Raw genomic sequence first — 22,942 nt, forward strand, 5'->3', positions numbered from 1 at the left:
CGCTGGTTCTGCAGAAAAAACACCCAAAGACAAACTGGGACGGCCTATCAAGTTTCTGGGCAAGTCCCAGATATGTAATAATTTTAATGTCGGAGCATATAATTACAGTGGATGTAGGTTATCGCATATATGTTCAAAATGTTTCAGGGCACATGCTAAAACTATGTGTCCAAATAAAATGTATCCTAAACAATACTTAACGTCGATAAACATTTCTGTACTTACGGCATTACTGTCACATCATCCATCTAGACATTTGGTAGAATTCATTATCTCAGATCTATCAGAAGGCTTCCACACAGGTCTCATACACATGCCTTCCGGAATCCTGGAATGTCCTAATTTACAATCCGCACAACAAAACCCTACAGCGGTGGAAACACTCATAGCCAAAGAAGTGGCAGAGGGTTTTCCTTTTGGGGCCCTTCCAGTCCCCTCCTTTCACCACATGGCGGACAAACCCCATCGGTATTCTCACGGGGAAATCTTCCCACAAACAGAAACTTATCATCGATCTATCTGCACCTCACACCTCTGCCACTCCTAGTAAGAACTCCCTCATACCCTCTGAGGAATTTTCACTGCAATATTCCACCATAGATCACGCCATTACGGCTATCATGCAGGCAGGCCTCTGAGCATGGCTCAGCAAGACTGATATCACAAATGCCTTCAAGTTTTTGCCTATCCACCCTACACTGTGGCACCTGCATGGTATTAAGTGGGCCGGGAACTACTATTTTTTCTCATGCTTAACTTTTGGTTCCAAAAGTAGTCCGGCCATTTTCAACGTATTCGCCGAAACCCTATGCTGGTTATTATTAAATATAGCCAGATGCCCTACAGTTATACATTATCTGGATGATTTCTTACTGGTCGAGGAGAATATTTCCCCTCTCAGTAGCCTCAAAGAAACCATCAGCCTTTTCAAACAAGTGGGCGTCCCAGTCTCCCCCACCAAGACTGAAGGACCAGATACCTTCATCACATTCCTGGGTATCATGCTAGACTCAGCCACCATGCACGCTAGCCTGCCATGCACCAAGGTAGAAAACATTCTTACCAACATAAATCTCTACATACAACTCGGTACTTGCAACCGCAAAGAATTACAGTCTCTGCTTGGGTCACTGAATTTTGCCATGCGCATCATACCTCAAGGCCGGGCTTTCATCTCACGACTCCTTTACGTGTTCCCACTTTTTAGACATGATGCACACAGGTTACCCCTGGATACACAAGCCATGGCAGACCTACTTATGTGGAGAAACGTTTTAAACACCTGGAATGGTAAAAGTATGTTCCTCCCTAAATTGTCTGACTCCTCACCTACCATTTGGTCAGACGCGGCATCTACCACAGGTTTTGCAGCAATTTTCGGGAACAAATGGCTTTGGGGCAGCTGGCCTTCAGAGGTTCAGGACCTGGAGGGTTTTTCCACTACCTCAGCTCTGTTTGAGATATATCCAATCGTGGCTGCTGCCGTGGCATGGGGGCATTTATGGGCAGGTTCGTCAGTACGTTGCTACTCAGACAACCAAGCAACCTGTCACATTATAAACAAAGGCCGATCCAAATCACTGACTATTATGAGATTCCTGAGGAAACTCACTTGGCTGGCTGCATGTCATAATTTCTTCTTGTTTTGTGTTCATGTGCCAGGTGTATGTAACACGGCTGCTGACAACTTGTCTCGTTTTAATTTCCAGGCTTTTCGGCAAATACTCCCGTCAGCCGCACTCACAGCCACAACCACTCCACTATTCCACCATCTAGTTATACATTCATACAACACAATCAAACTATATCTAACAGGCGTCCAACATCACATGCTAACTTTACAACCAAACAACTCAAGTTTCATGTCCTCCTACCAAATTAAGAACATCCTTAGGGGTATTCAGAGATCCGAACCCCCACGTACGGCCCAGAGGCTACCTATAGACTTCCATATTTTTAAAGACTTACCCAGCTTACTAGATTTAAAACCCTTTGCCAACAACACAAATCTTGTCATTAAAACCGCTATATACGTAGCTTTTTATGGTTTCTTGAGACCAAGAGAATTTACCGCCATCAACACAACACAGTCCACTCACATCCTACTTCATTCACACTTAACAAAACACATGGACTATTATATCTTGACTCTGCCTCACTCCAAAACCAATCAACATGCACCTCCAGTAGAGGTTAAATACTATCCTACTCACAACAGGTGGTGCCCCGTCAAACTACTGGACTCATGGGGGCGGAGCCTGGAGCTGAGCCTGAACGGACGCACTTAATGTGAGCTCCGAACAAACGACGATAATCCGCCTTAATCCGAGGTACCGAGGTACCATCCAAAGACCCAAACACCCATCGGACTTCCCCCTGGAGCCCAAGGCTCAGACGAATGCCGTTCCAGTTCCCGCAAACGGGTAAAAAGACCCGGCGAAAATCTGGGGCCTACCTGACACTCCAAGCCACAAGGTACGCGACGGAGGTCGCTGCATTCGACGCCCGACACAGCACTCACCTGTTAACTGACCCTGCGGAATCGGACGGCTACACAATGGGTCGCAGGTCCCAAAAGCCTCCACCAACTACCAGCAGAGGCATTCAAGATATAGGTGACATGCTACAGAGGCCAATGGCACCCAAGATGGCGGCTCCGCCGGAGTGCACGCCAGCCTCTCCAGATGAGGGGAAACAGCATGGGGCCGGATTAGACACATCCACCGCTCCCCAAGTCACAGAACCACTAGCCGGCCAGGACACTCAAACCCCGGCTACCAAACAAGATATTGCCGACCTCCTGATGGAAATGAGGAGAATGCATGCAGCAGACATTAACCTAATAAAGACTGAATTACAAGCGATGACAGCACGCACACAGGCTACAGAGGAGGACATCCTAGACCTCAAAAACGAGGTGAGAGAGTTAAAAAACACTTGCTCCCATATGCAGGCCGTACAGTCCTCTCTAATCACGAGACTGGACCAAACAGAAGACCGCAACAGACGCGCTAACTTAAAACTAAGGGGGATCCCAGACACCATAGACTCCTCAGAACTACCCCACTACCTCAGACGTCTCATAGCAACAATTCTGCCACCCGCTCAGGCAAAAAAACTTGTGTTGGACGGCTGTTTTAGAATCAGAAAAGCCAGACAAGCACCAATGGACGCCCCTCCAGATGTCATTATCCGATGTCACTCCGTCACCGACAAAATTAAGCTTCTCACGGCGGTCAGAGGGAAGACCCCGCTAACATTTGAAAATTCACAAATTACCTTTTACCAAGACCTGACCCACAACACATTACTGTGGCGCAGATCCCTGGCCCCGGTCACAACCCAACTGAGAGAGGCAAAGATTGAGTATAAATGGACATTCCCAAGATCCTTGACAGTGTCCAAGGAGGGCGCCACACACAGCCTCTCCTCACTACAGAACGCAGAACCATTCCTGAGGGCACTGGGGATACTAGCGCTCACCCAAACAAGGGAGAATCCCACAACGTCACACACATGGAATCCAGAGACGGTAATCTCTTTCACCCCTAGGAACACGGAGAGAAGCGGAGCCCTAACCTGAACTGCCCCACCGTGCCAGACCTTAGACCCTCTAAGTGCCCTCCGCAGGCGCAGAGGAAGGGCTGATCTGAACTGTAACACTGGCGGTCAGCAACTCTAATATATCCAGCAGGCACTGTCTCCTCTTTTTTGCTTTGCTTGCCGGCTCTACTGCTGTTTTATCCTGTGACTGTTTATTTTTATTTCTATGGGTTATGTTAGTTTTTGTATTTTGTTACTGTTTTCAGCGTGATACTACAACACACACATCTAACAAGTATAGCATACGCTATGCCATAACTGCGACCAACCATCACCAGCCGTGACTGACTCGGACAAAGAACACCACAAGCTCCAGGGAGAGTAATCTTTCTCCCACCCCCCCCGTGACTTCCTCGGTAAGAAGTCGAAACCCCAACCCATCGGTACACCACAAAGACGCAACGGGCTCTATGAGCGATAACGCTCACCCCACACGCACATGCCAATCTACACGGACACAATAGAATTCACTCGCAGACACTAACAACACTAAGGACAGCCATACGCACACACACGCAAACCTGAGGGGTACAAACATGCAGACAACTACCTCCAGACTGATAACCTGTGGGTACACCCCCCCCCGATTTAACATGAACCCGAAACTTGTAGACTGACATACACTGTGAATACACTCCATGGAGGCCTTAGTCTCACACTAATTGACTTGTAAAAAATAAAAATGTGCAGATCTAGCTGACGTTACAACTCCGAAATGACAGACAAAAGTATGCCTTAATTTTGTTGTGAAGTCATGTAACAACCATCTCCCGCAAGGCTATTGTTGCCAGCCGGGTTGTTTTGTACCTATCCATGCACGCAAAAATAAAGATTTATAATAAAAACTACTGGACTCATATACCCAGCATATCAACGCACCACCATCTCAACCACTTTTCCGTCTACAAGGTTCGGTACTCACTACCACCACCTTTATGACACACGTCAGGTCTTTACTTACACAGCTGGGCCTCAAATCAGCTAACTATTCGGGCCACTCCTTCCGCATAGGAGCGGCCTCCACAGCATCCAGTGCAAACATTCCAGTTCATGTTATCAAGTCACTAGGGCGCTGGAAATCATCTGCTTACTCTAGATACATACCTTACCCGGTACAAGAAGTAAGAAATGCCTTTCAAGACATGTCTGGTTAAAAGTATGTATATTGCTGGTATGTAATAAATTTGATTTTCTACTTTTGCCCTCTTTATTTACAGGCCTACCTCATCGTTGGTTCCAGCACACCACAACCGACTTGCTCTTTTAATACCATCCTACACTTATCAGTGTTTGTTTCTTCTGTACTATCATGAGCCCTTAAAACAAGTATTAAGGCCTTTTGGCCTGTAATTGTGGGAGGGGCGTATGACACATCTCTTCTCTACTTAAGGGACACCCCTTACCTGGCTCCATACCGTTCGAGGTCAGCGCTGCATCACCCTCCCACCCACTCCTCATTATTAACTATTTTTCTCTTACATTTCTTCTTGCTGGGCCCTCTTTATTTACAGGCCTACCTCATCGTCGGTTCCGGCACACCACAACCGACTTGCTCTTTTAATACCATCCTACACTTATCAGTGTTTGTTTCTTCTGTACTATCATGAGCCCTTAACACAAATATATATATATATATATATATATATATATATATAATAAACAATACACAAGATCCAGCGCACTCTCCTATCCACTAAACAGCAACTTCAATGTTGACAGATTTTATTAGTTTGTATAATATGGCCCCCAGCAGCACCCCATTTAAGCATGCTTAGGTGAGTGCAACCATCCCCCCATGTTTCCTATATATATATATATATATATATATATATATATATATATATATATATATATATATATATATATATATATATATATATCTTTAAACTATTTTGATTGCTGGACAAGCCATTTCAGATACATATGTTACATTACTGCTTGATTTTTATTTTATTTATTTTTTAAACTGTGATGCTTAGGCTATTATGGAATAGAAATAAAAAAAGTAATTTTACACTAATTTTATAAATGAAACTAGATTTGCATGGGACCAATGACTTAGATTGTATATACTTGTATTACATCTGAATCACATTTCACAGTGTTGTGTTTAAGTTTAGTTTTTAGTGACAAACAGATATGGAGAGGTTATGAAAACCACAGGATTTTCTCTGACATTTTTGTGAGTCAGGAAGTGGCAGGCATACTATTCATCAGAAACTTAAAAAAGGACACTTTTTCAAAATAGAGTCTGATGCCAAGTGTGTACGCACTCACAACTGAGGACACATGGCTGGCTGCACTTAGACCTACTGAACATTGACATTTCTTTGGTTCAGATCCCTATGATATTAACCTCTTCTCAAAATTTAGATTTATTTTTTTGTCTGATATAGGTTGTAATAACAAACATGTTTATTGAAAACCAATTTTCTGTAGAGTGCACAAATTATAGTTTGTTCTTTGGTGATGTGGTTATGTTTATGTTGCATACATAGACAGTTAAAAAAAAAATCATAATAGACTTTTAAAATGTTACTAAATTCCATATTGTGCTGTGCCCACCACAATTTCATATTACCCTAAAATTGGTGGGTCTTAACCTAGATTTCAATCACAGCAAAATGAGGATCCTGTTAATGTGGCACCTTTTTGTTGAGAAGTGGGTGCTTAACCCAGGAAGCCTGAAAGCATATACATTATGGCAAAGTCTTCATAAATAAAGTGGATGTTAATATTTATTTCCATGTAAGAAACTAGTTTAACCCACCAGTGTCAGGGTACTATGATGCAGTTTGTCATATTTGAAACATTCGTTCTATGGTATGCTAAGCAATGTGAAAAAGCAAAAGAAAGGGGATATACCTGCCCTCACACTAGACCACCAGAACGTGTCCCCTGGGTCATCTGGCGTGGAAATGTATGCAAACTGGGAGCCAGTGGGTGGTAGGCAAGCAACTCTGAAGCCTGTTCCAGCATGCTGCTGTATCTCATGATGACAGCTCAGAGGTGATTGACAGATTTTTATCGAGGGTTATTGCATGTATGCATGTGTTTTTCAATACCAAGTAATTTCTGTTTTCTTTTTATGGACTTTTTTTCTTCTTTTTTGGCATCCAGCCTTTCATATTCGATAAATCAGTTGCTGGAGTGCCAGACAACTTTAAAAGCTATTTGAGATCCGTTGGATTTAAACTTGTGGATAGTGTTCCCCCCCCCCCCCCCCAGACTGTTTCAGTTCCTAGCAGTTCGTGTATATGCTGCCCAGAATAATTACAAATTTGAACAGCCTTCTCTCCACCCATCTCCACATTTCACAAAGATCCCTCTCTGAACACCGTCCAGATGGTAACAATTTTTATTTTCTGCCAACCTCAACTTGATAGTTGTCCCAGCGGCTCCACTCTCAAACATCTCCCTGTATCTTTCACCACAAACATGCAGCGTTTCCTTGCACCCCTGGCTACAGCAAACTCTGTGGGTCTCACTGTCTAATATAGCCAGAAATAAATAAATATTTAATATATACATCCAAAAATATATTTATCAAGATCTTGTATGATATGAACACTTTTTTCAGCTCTAAACTTGTGTAAATGTAGAAGAACACTGCTTAGAATGTGTGGGGAGCTCATGGCTTACATGCACATTAATAAACTGTAGGTAGTGTATTGCCATATTAAATCCATTGTGATGTTTGCAAAATGTAGGATTTATAGGACAATTACAATTGCATATCCAGTATCTAGTGATGTGTTAATGTCTATCCCACCCAACATGATACTATACTATTTTTTACCACCTTTACCATTATTAGATATATGTTTAGAGCTCTAAACCTTATGTTAAGCAATCCTGTCCAAGAGAAGTTATCAACACTTTAACTGGGCCTTTGAAAACATAGCAAAATCAGGATATCAAAAGGACTTGAAAAAGTTCTCTAGCAAACAACCTATAACCCGACTTTTTAAAATATTTTTGTTCATGAGCAAAAAGCACACCACGAACACATCCCCTGATATGATGAGTGTATAATCAATTTTAACTAATAATTATGTTGTTGTTATTATTTTATTATTTATATACTGCCAGCAAATTCCTTAGCGCTGTATAATGGGTGGACTAACAGACACGTAACTGTAACCAGACAAATGGACGCACAGGAACAGAGGGGTTGAGGGCCCTGCTCACGAGCTTACATGCTAGAGGGAGTGGGGTATAGTGACACAAAAGGTATAAGTAGCTTGCTAGAAAAGTAATCACTGAGAACTTAGGTTATTTTTGACAGTTGTAGAAGAGGAGTCATGAAGATGATATGCTTTCCTGAATAAGTGTGTTTTCAAAGATTTTTTTGAAGGAGTGGAGACTGGTTGAAAGTCTAACGGAGAAGGGAAGAGAGTTTCACAGAAAAGGTGCAGCACTAGAGAAGTCTTGGAGGCAAGCATCAGATGTGGGAGTAAGGACAGAGGATAGGCGTAGGTCTTTGGCAGAGCGCAGAGGCCTCGACGGGACAATTTTGTGGATTAGGGAGGATATGTAGGTTGGAGCAGCATGATGTAGTAACTTGTAAGCAAGCACCAGAATTTTAAATTGAACCCTATATCTCACTGGAAGCCAATGTAGGGACTGACAGTGGGGGAGGCGTGGAAGGTGCGGGCTGACAGGAAAATGAGCCTCGCTGCTGCATTCATTATAGATTGCAGCGGTGCATTCTGGGAATACGTAAGACCATTGAGAAGGGGATTGCAGTAGTCAAGGCAAGAAAGAACAACAGCATGGACCAGCACCTTAGCTGCGTCTGGTGTTAAATAAGGGCGGATGTGAGCTATGTTTTTGAGATATAAGTGGCAGGATTTGGCGATCGACTGGACATGAGGGGTAAAGGAGAGGTCGGAGTCAAAGAAAACACCTAGGCAGCGAGCCTGCGAGGTAGAGGTGATGGTGGCGCCATTGACTTGGAGACACACACGGGAGTATTAGCAACACTTGAGGGAGGAAAGACCAGAAGTTCTGTTTTGGACAGGTTGAGTTTAAGGAAGTGAGAAGCCATCCAGTTGGAAATCGCAGTGTACATCTGTTAAAGAACAAATAAGCACTGTAACTAAAATATACCTTTCAAAATTGTTAACATATCAAATACACAAGTAAAAAATATATGAAATGTCTGATTAGAGATATATTAAAGAAACACACACTGCAATATTTATATGAAATATAATAGTTTAATCAGACACCTGCCACCTGTTTGCCTAGCCATAATCAATGTCCTTGGCAACTATTAATTTGTGATATAATCGAAAACCCTTCAAATGCACCATTTCTTTTAGTCATTAAACTTGTGATATTGTCCCATTGAATTGAACTCAAATTAATTATGGGCAGAAAAAAAGAATGGTTAGTGAAATTTGGATTGTGATTGCTTTGGTAACTGTGGTGCAACTCTCAACTTTTACCAGGGAGAAAGTTTCAAAACAAAGATAGTAGCATTAAGTCCCCCTCAACCCAGTTAGTTCATGAGTTTTGAATTTTTTTTTTTTTTTATTATATTTAAAAATAAATCTTAGGTTTTATGTTTTCTAATCATGTATATATGCATATATATTTATTTATTATTATGTTTAGAAAACTTCACTTTTTTTTTTTATCTGGGGTCAGATTCTACTGTTATCTGACCAACTGCTGCTCAACCTAACTTGCAATTGCAGCAGCAAGTTAGGTTGAGCAGCATTTATGCCAATCATTATACATAAAAAAAAAAAAAAAAAAAAAAAACATTTTAGGAAACTTAATAAATGTGTAAAAATTTAAAGTGTAAATTTATTCATGATGGTAACACATAAGGTACAGTGACAACCCACACCCTCAAGTGTGCTACAACATGTAAAATTAAGTTTCCATAAGAGCTGAGTCTGCGAGGCCGAGTCCAAAGTTGTTTTTTTCCCTGTTGTCTCTAATCTTAACTAGGCAAGAGCAAAAACTGTCCAATTGCTTAACTACACCTTCCACGCTCCTTCGATATCCTGTGTGTCATATCTGTATATGGTAAAGGATCATGCCTCATCCTTATACTGGAAAACAAAATACTGAGTAGATATTCCTTTTTTCCTCTCCTTAATGGATGTAGGGATGTATAGCACTGTGAGCATGTTCACCTCACAAGCTCTTGTTCTTTTTCATTAGAAAAAGTTATGAGAGGAAATGCATCTTACGTTAAACAATGATATCATTCAAATGGCTTCCAGAGATCATTGGGCAGAATCCTATCTTCTGGAGTATTACTGAATTTTCTCAATTAGACAATCGCTACAAATTTTAAAACTGAAGCAGAAAATTCAATAAGCAAATCGAAAACATTATTTTCAATGTCAATGTCGGGATCTGCAGTATTACCTGGGGTGCAGGGCGGTGGGGAGGAGGGGGGGAGAGAATAAATGCCTTTTAAAAAGTTCAGTGAGAAGGACAGCTGCTTGAGTGTATCTGCACACCATCAATGTGCCTGAAAGGTTGATTTGCTGTGATGGCCAGTCATTAATCTTAGACTTAGAGAAATAAATAAACAGCATTATCCAAAAAGGTATTTGGCTGTGTCCCGAGCACTGCTGTAACATAATCATAGCAATATATGAGTTGTCTTCACCAGAGAATTGAGAGGGTGTCATTTTAGGAGAGCCCCAGCCATGCTTTATTGGTAGAAAAGAGTGGATGACAGGTTAATGCAGTCTTCTTATTATTGGTATTTATATAGCGCCAGCTTATTCCACAGCGCTTTATAATAAAAGGGGAATTTACCAAATGAGACAATAACAAAATGTAACAGGACCAATAGGTAGTTGAGGACCCTGCTCAAACAAACGTACAGTCTAGAGGAGGTGGGGTATACAAACACAATAGGAAGGGTATTGAGAGAGACAGCAAATAGAGATGGTGGGAAAGTGGCAAAACTGGAGGTGGGAGTGGAGTGTGGCCCTTAAGGAGAGAGCAAGAGGAAGGTTTGAGAAATAGAAGTTACTCTTGGAGGTCATAAGCATTCCTGAAATTATGGGTTTTGAGGGACTTCTTAAAAGATTGAAGACTAGGGGAGAGGCAGGCTGTTCCAAAGGAAAGGAGCCACCCTTGAGAAGTCTTGCAGCAAACAGGAGAAGGTCACCAGTAGAGCGGAGAGACCAAGAGGGGGCATACCTATGAATCCGTGAAGAAATGTAAAAGGGGGTAGAGTTGGTTAAAGCTTTATAAGTAAGGGTTAGTATTTTAAATTGACACCTATAGGGTACAGGAAGCCAGTGTAAGGATCGACTGAGGGGTGAGCTGTAAGAGGAGTGACAGGAGAGAAAATTCAATCGGATAGATAATTTATTTTACAGTAACATTGCGAAATCAGCTATTTACTCTGTTATAAAAACTCATAAAACCTCACCAGACCAGACATTGTCCAGGTCTGGATAAGAGTCCTTATTGACTTTATTAATTTCCGGCAATAATTTTGTGATATTAATCTGCAACATGTATTCAGAGAAGTTGGCCACGTTTTGCTCGTGAGAAAAGCATTGGAGGCTGGTGAAGATTTAAAATGGTGGGGCGCTAAACTTCACCCACATCATTTGACTCCACCCCCTCTCTCTGGGAACCCCACCTCCTGAAATTATAGTATATGAATTTGCTTAGGTTAATAGTTACAGTATTCCTGCTCTGATACAATACATTATGCTAAAATACAAAATTATTACAATTCTCGGCACAGAAAAACACAATTTATAAAAGAAAACTTGAGGATACAGGACAGTGCAATAATGGGAAATCATTTCTAGGAGCATACATATTTCGACAATTATCTTGCACCCTTAGTGCCCGGTAATGGGCCATGGCAGCACTACACTCTGATTGGCTCCTCCCACTACTGCCATTGGGATAGAATAAAAGTAAAAATTAGATCTAAATACTTCCCATAATCCCAATATCAGCAATATATCAGAAAGTATGAATTTATTTCCCTCTTTCTGGGCCATGACCGTGGCTGCACTATACTCAGGCAAAGTCCAAGCTCAAAATATTAAAATATTACCCATTAAAATATAAAAAAAAGAACAAACACCATGAGAATGCTGAAAGGAATGTGATTTTAACAACAGCAGACATAATTAAGAGTCTCTCAAAACAGCTTCTCTAACCGCTTGTGTCCTTAGTGGACCTAATATCCAATTGGTAGTGAACGATGAAGATGTTTAAAGAAAAGCCTTGCATATTTGTTCTGGGGCCACATGTTTAGCATATGATGCTATGGTAGAATGTACCTTCAGTCCTTTAGAAACTTGAACAATCTTAGCTTCTTATGCTTTAAAGGTTGCTGACACAATCCATCTGGCTATAGAAGGACTTGACAATTCATGCCATCTGGAAGTTCACTGAAGATAGACCTTGAGGCACCTGGCCACATCAATGGTGTGCCAAACCCTCTCCTCCTCCAATGTAGGGTCTGGTGAGATAGTTTTTTACAGGAAACATATGTGCATGGCCACATTCAAGAAACTAATAATATCACCGTCCAAGGCCCATCTAGTACCTGTTAGGGCCGATAAGGCAGCAACTTCTCTTTCTGGATCCTTCTCATGAACTTGAAATATCAACCCTATCATTAAACATATAAGTAAACAGGCATGAATGGTATATAAAATACCAAAACGCAATATTTGAATTACCATAAACAGCAAATCAGGGAAATGAATACAAACAAAATAAATCATTACTAACTCAGGGGCCAGACTTACTGCTGGGTCATACTCACTGCCCCACCAAACAGTATCCTCAGGATTCCAAGACAAATAAGGCTCCAAAGTCAATCTCAGCACCAGCAAGGGAGAATGCTGAAAATCTTAGGGAACTCAAACAGAGGCTCAGGACATGCTTGGCACATCCTTTGCCCCAGGCCACCAAGTTCCATGCTGCTACCACAAGAGTTACTGCATATATATCACCATGATCACTAAGAGGGATCTTCAAGGGGTTGCCCTTGGTGAGGAGCCAGGTACTGCAGCTTCCAGTGAAGTGAGGCTGAAATTGTCTGGGCAAGGAACTAAAAAGTTCTTTGTAAGCCTCAAAGAAAAAATATTAGTCTAAAAGCTTTTGTTCAAAGGGAGTGTGGACAGGGAGATAGAAGTGGGGGTACTGTACTTCTGGGAGATTTTGTATCTAATTTTACTTATTCATGTCCAATAGGAGTAGTGAGAAGAGCCACACTGAGTGTAGTGCTGCCATGGCTGGAAAATACTATTGTTTTAGAGATTGTTTTAAAATCTGTTATTTTCCTGTAGATTATATCACAGTTGTAGAGCATTATAGGAGATTATTGGACACCCCGCTTCCATATTGTAATGGAAAATGAAGAGTAAGGTGCTGGAATTGGACCTTATGTTATATAAACTGTGGAAAGCAAGGCTGAGCATGTTGCGTAGGTAGTGAAGACATTTACTGGAGTTGTTAAGTTAAATGTGGTTATTTTGCAACTCAGCTGATAGATGGACTACGAACGAGGCAAGACAGGACCCACACACACACTAATGCTAAATATACTTAATTAATATTCCTAACACATTTTAGTGGTTCTGCAGTCTGTGTCACAGGACTATGAATCAGAAAGTCAATATACACTAAGATGTCTGTCCTATGACTACTAACCACAGGTATCACTAAATACAATATTTGCATGATTTGCTGTAAGTGAACTTTCAAGTAGTACGGGCAATCCTTGAACTGACCTTGGCAGCTTACAGAATATGGTTTTGATCTGAAACATTTAAAAATGACTGCACACACTGAAATGACACATTGTTATACTTAATGCCATATTTTGTATGCACACTGAGACAGGTTCGAATTTCATTGGTTTAAAACTATTGTCTGCGAGCCTTCCTCCAAACAAATCCATTGAAAGTGCTAAAAAGCATGAAATCTATATTACACCAACTGATTGTCCAAATGCTACTGAACAGAATATTCCAAACTTGAAGCAGACAAAAGTCTATATGCCACATAATCTACATAAGCTGACAATCAATTTAGCAATGTAAAACTGGCAGATGTTTAACCAATATCTTACAAGTCAACTATAAACTCATTACAGCTTACTGTTTAGTGAATAACCCCTCTTATATATGGGCATCAACCCGTTTTTGCCAGTGAGCGTAAAAGCTTTTGCTGGCCCATTTGGAAACAAAGGAATGTGTATTTGAAAGGTAACACATTCTGGCTGCTGAAAAAAAGAATACTAATGAAGTCCATGTGTTTCTAAAATCTGTACCTTAACTGTTCACTTACACAATAGTGGTCTTGATTTCTTTTCTTTTTTTTTTTGTAGATATATAGTTGCTACATATAGGTTTCAAAAAGGTAGCATTCGTGCGCTCAAATTCTCAATTGATACAATATGCAAAAGTGAACCACCCCACTCCAAACAAGTAAAATCAAAATAAGATAAAATGATTTTTTGTTACACAATAAAGTAATAGATTGCATATGTTTGCCACTGCGGCAAAATGCTAAGCTAATAATTGATCAAAAGATCACCCCTCACCGGTGACAGACAATATTATGGTGCCAGAGTGAGCAGGATTAACCATAGAGCGGCCATATGCAGCCGCCTAGGTCCCAGGAATTACACAGGGGCACTGAAACAATTAATTTCCTTGGCCCTATTCACTATCCATATATGAAAAATGCCAGGTCATCGTGACTGGCACTCTTTTTATTTATTTTTTTAAGCACTGACGGCTGTGTGTTTAGTATAGTATATATATATATATTTTTTTTAATACAACATTATTTTTCATTTTGAAATCTGTGAATATGAATTACTATTATATTATTAATATTATTATTTATAAAGCGGAAACAAATTCACAGCGCTGTACAATGGGTGGACTAACAGACAAGTATTCGCAGCAAGATGAGTTGGACGCACAGGAACAGAAGGTGTTGCGGGTCCTGCTCATATGAGCTTACATTCTAGAAGATTATATATTATTCATTAAAAGCAATTGGTTTATAATATTTGCAATATGTGGAAGAAAACAAACTACCAAGGAATTGCACACTTTAAGCTAAAATAGCTCATTTACAAAAAAATAAAAATCTCCTTGTTAGCTATTTATTTAGTTTGGATAATTTGGCCTAAAATGTGCCATTCCCTGGTCAGTCCCCAACAATATCCAGTGTAGCGAATAACCCTGAAAATGTGCCGTTAGCAGTCTTTCCAATGTGTGTTTTTGAAATTTAGCAGGTACAGGATTGCTCCTGTGAAGGAAAATTAGGGGCAACACCATCTTTCAGTGTTCTCCCCCCTTCTCTCCCTCCTCTCTATTCCCTGTCCTCTAGAGACTGTCTCTTGGCTTCAGACTAAACATATAATCGGGCTGAGTCATATATTTACTCAGAGCTATGGCAGCAGCAGGGAGATGCTTTCAGTTAGCATAGTCTGTAGCTTGTGGTGACCCAACACAGCGCAGGAAGGCAGTAATATCGAGATCAAGTGCTTAACCAAGAGCTCCCCCTGCAGGCTGTTTTCAAGTATTGATTAGTGATTTTGTATGATCTGTTATGTCCCCTCTAAACCATGAGCACTGAAAGCCATGTATGCATCAATAGCATAGTTGCAAGAAATTCTATACATATAGCCACCAATGAGTGATTTTGTCTTTATGAAAAATGCACGTTGCCCATGTGACATGTGAACTATTGCAGAGTTCCTGAAAATCTTGACTGTTTAAGTTTTAAAAGGATGAAAGTATTGAAGCGAGGATAAACCCCTCAAGTACCAATGGCATGTTTATGATATTATAATCTCTAAAGACATTATGCTAGCATAGATTTCTATATGCTTATATAGCATTGCCATCTCTGTCAAATAAATAATCTATTCCTTTTTGGAGTTGGATCATTAAATCCTAGATAATGTGTATGGGGGAGATCCTCGTTGGTTTTTTACGTAGATAAAATTGTGAAAAACATTGACTCATATTTTTTGCAGAAAACAATGATTTAATTCATAAATAGAAATACTGAACGATTTGATAATGTTTTTATAATTATATATATAAATATCGCCTAGAATTCCCTCCAGATAATGTATGGTATTTTACTCAAATGAACTGTGACACTTTGTAGATTTTAGTAACTTTAGTTACATTACTAAATACGGTCTGCATTATTGGCACAGTATCTACTTCTACACTGTGGGTGTCACAATGCGGTTCATTTGTGTTTCTTTCTTACTTCCAATGTCCTGGAAAATGATAATCTATGATCCAGGTTGCTGGAAACATTCAGAAAGTAACCAGTGTTTGTATTTATAAATCAACACTTTTCAACTCACTTTGTATGTGTTGTGGTTTTGATGGGAAGCAGCAGTAAGCCAAAATGCGAGGTACTGAATAGGGATGAGGCAACCTCGTAATCAAGGAAAGCCAAGTCTGGGGCAGGCAGCGCAGGTTCAGAAACTATAACAGGCAGGTAGGTCAAGGATCAGATTTAAACATGATACAGCACACCGAGGAGCACAGTATAACACTGAGGTAAGGGTAGGCTGTGATTATATAATCATATAATATATAATGGACCTCCCACACACTTTAAAATCCTCCCCAACCCTTAAGTCCTTTAGGAGATCCCTCTCTAAATATCTCAAATATCTCTGTTCTATGTTAAATTTTGTACATATTGTGTATTAATATTGTTTTTGTATTTTATTGTACCATAATGTATCAATGCAATGTTTTGTGGACCCAGGACATACTTGAAAATGAGAGAAATCTCAATGTATCTTTCCTGGTAAAATATTTTATAAATAGATAATATAGGGGAGAGGTATCTACCTCTTCCACATTATTGATTCAATTGATTAGGCCCGTTAGGAGTCATCAGGTGTTCTCCACTTTAAGAGGCTGTCTTTTGGGCACGAGTGCGCCTAGGATCTTATTTTCATGGGTGGCGGTCCGAAGACCGGGACCCCTGAGTGCCTGATGATGAGATGGGAGTCTTAAGCGTGGAAGTGGATTATCAGGGCCCGGTGCAGGGTAACCACATGCCCACTGGTGTTGAGCACCAGTGTTTGTGTGGCCGCATACCAGGACCCTGATGCAGCTACTGCAGATCCCAAGAGCTAGGAGCTTGAGGATATGCAGACCTCCTAGGAACTAGATGGGGGGGATTCTGCAGCAGATATGTATCCAGTAGAGAAACAAGGCATGACTAGAACAGGCACCTAACAAGAAAACTTGACAAAACTAGAAGAACCCAGAACCGGAGCAGGACAGAAAGCAGACCCCAGAACATGTACACAAGACATGAGGGGAACATGAACAGGGCAGTACAGGACTGTACATGAACTGGGAATACAAGACAAAATAAAACAAGACCAGAGATGCAAGACAAAACAAGAGGAGACATATACAAGAGGAGACAAGTACTATATATGTAAAACATTGGAGATTTAGACATACATAAATGGCCAAGATGTATGCAGCCCACCACTGTGCCAAAGTACTCCAATTACGGTGGGTCCTAACTGCCTATATATGCATGACTAAATAAACAATAAAACACACACAGTACTTACCTGCAAAGAAAGGGGCAGAGTGTCAGGATCGGGACAGGGATCCAACACGCAGGGTACAAAGAGTGGAAAGGTACGTATACCGGGCCTTAGAATGGCCGGACTAACGTACCGAGAGTAATAGAGAATAGTCAGAGACAAGCCGAGGTCGAGGGAACGAGAAGACAGATAAGCGAGAGACAAGCCGGGTCAAGGGATAACAGAGAAGCAGGGTAGTACAACAAGCCGAGTCAAAACCAATAGAGCAAACTAGAATACCAGAGCACTGAGTGACTAGACAAGCTAGAACCACGACAGGGCAATGAGCTGAAGTGAGAAGTAAGCTTAAATACCCTGGCTCCGGATGGTAGACACGCCTCTGACAAGTACCGATTGGATATCGGACACTTGAGTGACAGGTCGCTCGTGATAGCGTCATGACGTCACGTATTGAGCGTCCCGCTAGAAAAGGACGTGGATTCCTCGCGGTCGGTGTTTAAGTGACTGGATGAACCGCGAGGAACGAAGGAAACCGCTCGTTTGGAGGGATAAACTACTAAGTCTCTACCTCTTTTAGAGGTAGAGGCCTCAGGTACCCTGACAGTACCCCCCCTCTCAGATACGCCCACCGGGCGGAAGGAACCGGGACGAGATGGGAAGCGGAGGTGAAATGCTCTGCGAAGGCGAGAAGCATGAACGTCCTCCTGAGGTACCCAACTCCTCTCCTCAGGACCATATCCCCTCCAGTTGACCAGATATTGCAATTTTCCCCTTGAAATTCTGGAATCAATGATGGAGCTGACCTCGTACTCTTCCCGACCCTCCACCTGAACAGGACGAGGTGAGGAAACCTTAGAGGAGAATTTGTTGCAAATGAGAGGTTTCAACAAGGAGACATGAAAAGAGTTAGGAATGCGTAAGGCAGGTGGGAGAGCAAGGCGATACGCAACCGGGTTGATACGAGTGAGAACCCTGTAAGGACCTATGTAGCGAGGAGCAAATTTCATAGATGGAACTTTTAGGCGAATATTCTTAGTGCTCAGCCACACCCTATCCCCAGGAACAAAGACCGGAGCCGCTCTTCTATGCTTGTCAGCGTGTTTCTTGAACAACGAGGAATTATGTAACAGAATTTGCCGAGTCTGATCCCATAATTTCTTCAGGTTGGCGACATGATCATCAACCGACGGTATCCCCTGAGAAGAGGAAACCGAAGGAAAAATTGAAGGATGAAAGCCATAGTTCATGAAGAAAGGGCTAGAGCGAGTTGAATCACAAACAAGGTTATTGTGTGCGAACTCTGCCCAAGGAATCAGACCGACCCAATCGTCCTGGTGTTCGGAAACAAAGCAACGTAGATACTGTTCGATCTTTTGATTGGTACGTTCAGCAGCTCCGTTAGACTGAGGGTGATAGGCAGAGGAGAAGTTCAATTTGATACCCATTTGAGAACAAAAGGATCTCCAGAAACGTGAGACAAATTGAGAACCTCTATCAGAAACAATCTCCGAAGGAATCCCATGTAGGCGAAAAACCTCTCTCGCAAAAATCTCCGCCAATTCAGGAGAAGTCGGAAGTTTAGGTAATGGCACGAAATGGGCCATCTTAGTAAATCTATCCACCACCGTGAGAATAACAGTCTGTCTCTTGGAAGCAGGCAAATCAACGATAAAGTCTATGGACAAACAGGACCAAGGTTTCTCAGGAATGTCCAAGGGGTGTAACAGACCACATGGAGATGCATGAGGTTGTTTAGTCTTGGCACAAGTCTCACAAGCTGCGACGAACTCCTCAATATCTTTTCGTAGTGAAGGCCACCAGAAATCCTTGGATATCAGAGAGTATGTCTTGCGAATACCAGGATGACCAGCTACTTTACTTTCGTGAAAACATTGTAAGAGCTCCAGTTGGAGTTCAGGGGGAACAAAGTTTCTTCCCTCAGGAGTGTTTCCGGGAGCTAGATGTTGCGACTTCAAAATCTGGTCAAGTAGCGGAGAATGAATTTTGAGACTGGTATTAGCAATAATATTGCATTTGGGTACAATGGAGGACAAAAGTGGTTCAACTGAAGCAGAAGGCTCATATTGGCGAGATAGCGCATCGGCTTTAGAAGTCTTTGAGCCAGGTCTGTAAGTCAGAACGTAATTGAAATGGGTAAGAAACAACGACCAACGAGCCTGCCTGGAGGACAAACGCTTGGCCTCTCCGATATAAGACAAATTTTTGTGGTCTGTTAGAATGGTAACAGGATGTAATGTACCTTCCAATAAATGTCTCCACTCTTTCAAAGCCTTGATAACCGCTAGTAATTCTCTGTCACCAATGTCATATCTGCTCTCAGTACCGGACAATTTTTTAGAGAAAAATCCACATGGATGTAATGGTTTATCAACACCCAACCTTTGAGATAGGACAGCACCTAAACCAGTCTCTGATGCGTCTACCTCAAGTAGAAAAGGCAGGGAAGTGTCGGGGTGAACTAAAATTGGAGCGGAAGCGAAAAGCTCCTTGAGAGTTTTGAACGCAAGAAGAGCTTCAGTAGTCCAATTCTTAGTATCAGCCCCCTGTTTGGTCATATTAGTGATAGGTGCGATAATGGAAGAATAGCCCTTAATAAAGCGCCTATAATAATTAGAAAAACCAATAAATCTCTGTACGGCTTTAAGACCTTTGGGTAAAGGCCACTCTAGAATGGATTGGAGCTTATCCGGATCCATCTTAAATCCCTCCCCAGAGATCACATAGCCGAGAAAGGTTACCTGGGTTTGATCAAAGCTACATTTCTCCAACTTGCAGTACAAGCCATGCTGGAGAAGCTTGTGCAAAACCCTCCTGACTTGCTTGTGATGAGTCTCAATCTCACTAGAATGTATGAGTATATCATCTAGGTATACAATGACGCAATCTTGCTGAAATTCCCTAAGAACCTCATTTATCAGATCCTGGAATACAGCTGGTGCATTGCATAACCCAAAAGGCATAACAGTATATTCATAGTGGCCATATCGAGTATTGAATGCCGTCATCCACTCATGTCCCTGCTGGATTCTCACCAAGTTATATGCCCCTCTGAGGTCTAACTTGGTGAAAATTGTAGAGCCCTTCAAACGATCGAAGAGTTCGGTGATCAAGGGAATCGGATAGGCATTTTTAATGGTTATCTTATTTAGGCCTCGATAATCAATACAAGGTCTCAAAGAACCATCCTTCTTTTTAACAAAAAAAAAATCCAGCCCCGGCAGGGGAGGAGGACCTCCTAATGAATCCCTTGTCTAAATTTTCGTGAATATACTCCTCTAGAACTGAGTTCTCTTTCGTAGATAACGGGTATACATGACCTCTGGGCGGCATGGTACCAGGGAGTAGGTTAATTTTGCAATCAAAGGACCTGTGTGGGGGTAAGGTATCGGCTTTCTTTTTGTCAAATACAGCCTTTAAATCTAGATACTGAGACGGAATTTGTGTCTCTGTAGGATTGTCAGAGTTAGCCGATGTGTTGGTTAAGCCGAGAGGTGAGACCTTCCGCAAGCATTTTTCTTGACAATTCTGTCCCCACGAAACTATCTCCCCTGACTCCCAATTAATAATAGGGTTATGTCTCCTCAACCAGGAGTACCCCAGGACTATGGGAATAGACGGAGAAGAAATGAGCAGTAAGGATATGTCCTCTCTATGTAGGATGCCAACAGTTAAGTTAATCGGTATGGTCTCATGGAAAATAACAGGCTCAAGTAACGGTCTACCATCGATGGCCTCAACAGCCAGTGGTGTCTCTTTTAACTGGGATGGAATAGCATGCTTGGCAGCAAAACCCTGATCTATAAAGCTCTCAGCAGCTCCAGAATCGATTAGTGCCATAGTCTTAACTACTCCCTTTTCCCACTTTAAAGAAACGGGTAACAGAAGCCTGAGCTCTTTGTAGTTGTGAATAGAGGACAAAGTAGAAACACCCAAGGCCTGTCCTCTAGAGAAACTTAGGTGCGAGCGTTTCCCGAACGATTAGGACAATTTAGGCGTAAATGACCTCTGACTCCACAATACATACATAAACCCTCCCTTCTCCTGTACTGTCTCTCCCTCTCTGTGAGATGAGTACTGCCTATCTGCATAGGTTCAGAAATACGTAAGTCCTCGAACTCAGAATTTTGAAAGGTAGGCGCTAGTTTAAAGGAGGGTCTACGGGTCCTATCTCGAGTGTTCTGCCTCTCTCTTAGGCGTTCATCAATACGAGATATAAAAGAAATTAAATCCTCCAAATTTTCAGGGAGTTCTCTAGTAGCGACCTCGTCAAGAATTACATCTGATAACCCATTCAGAAACACATCTATATAAGCCTGTTCGTTCCACTTAACTTCTGCCGCCAAGGACCTGAACTCTAGTGCATAATCCACAAGTGTTCGATTGTCCTGTCTAAGGCGCAACAGTAATCTAGCTGCATTGACCTTTCTACCAGGAGGGTCAAAAGTTCTTCTAAACGCAGCTACAAAGGCATTATAATTATAGACTAGTGGATTATCATTCTCCCATAAAGGATTGGCCCATCTCAGAGCTTTCTCAATGAGTAAAGTAATAACAAATCCAACCTTCGCTCTATCTGTAGGATAAGAGCGGGGTTGTAATTCGAAATGGATGCTAATCTGGTTCAGAAAGCCACGACACTTCTCCGGTGACCCGCCATAACGTACTGGTGGGGTAATACGGGAAGAAGCACCTACAGTGGCTACCTCTAGACCTGAGACTGCAGGAGAAATAGAAGGAGTACGTGTCTCCTCAGGTGGATTACTAGCACGAGACAAAAGTGCCTGTAGTGCCAAAGCCATCTGATCCATCCTATGCTCCATGGCATCAAACCTGGGATCCGAAGAACCAAGCTGACTGTTTGTACCTGCAGGATCCATTGGCCCTGTCGTAATGTCAGGATCGGGACAGGGATCCAACACGCAGGGTACAAAGAGTGGAAAGGTACGTATACCGGGCCTTAGAATGGCCGGACTAACGTACCGAGAGTAATAGAGAATAGTCAGAGACAAGCCGAGGTCGAGGGAACGAGAAGACAGATAAGCGAGAGACAAGCCGGGTCAAGGGATAACAGAGAAGCAGGGTAGTACAACAAGCCGAGTCAAAACCAATAGAGCAAACTAGAATACCAGAGCACTGAGTGACTAGACAAGCTAGAACCACGACAGGGCAATGAGCTGAAGTGAGAAGTAAGCTTAAATACCCTGGCTCCGGATGGTAGACACGCCTCTGACAAGTACCGATTGGATATCGGACACTTGAGTGACAGGTCGCTCGTGATAGCGTCATGACGTCACGTATTGAGCGTCCCGCTAGAAAAGGACGTGGATTCCTCGCGGTCGGTGTTTAAGTGACTGGATGAACCGCGAGGAACGAAGGAAACCGCTCGTTTGGAGGGATAAACTACTAAGTCTCTACCTCTTTTAGAGGTAGAGGCCTCAGGTACCCTGACACAGAGGACATGAAGCCACTGCCTGCAGGAACCAACTAAAACAAAAGGATTAATGGAAAAGGAAAGGGTGTGGAAACATAAAACAAACATATAAAGGAATCCAGGAGACTGGGAATTCCAGGAATGGAATAAAGGAATGAACCCAGGAAACCCAGCTTAAAGAAAACCAGACACAGAATAGAAAACCAGAAAAACTAAACAAAAATTGTAAAAAGAGTACTGGATATCAGAAGCCAAGGCCAGACATCTCTGCAGAACAGAACAGGATGTGACACTTATGGGTTTGTAGG

The 22,942-nt window shown here is 41.9% G+C and overlaps 1 protein-coding gene across 2 annotated transcripts in view; it reads left to right on the plus strand.

Annotated features, from left to right (window-relative positions):
* The window catches only part of DNM3 (dynamin 3), a 404,911-nt gene that overhangs the window by 380,062 nt on the left and 1,907 nt on the right, over window positions 1-22,942 (plus strand). The window lies entirely within an intron of this gene.

Source organism: Pelobates fuscus, chromosome 7, assembly GCF_036172605.1.
Source record: "Pelobates fuscus isolate aPelFus1 chromosome 7, aPelFus1.pri, whole genome shotgun sequence".
Taxonomy (NCBI): Eukaryota; Metazoa; Chordata; class Amphibia; order Anura; family Pelobatidae; genus Pelobates; species Pelobates fuscus.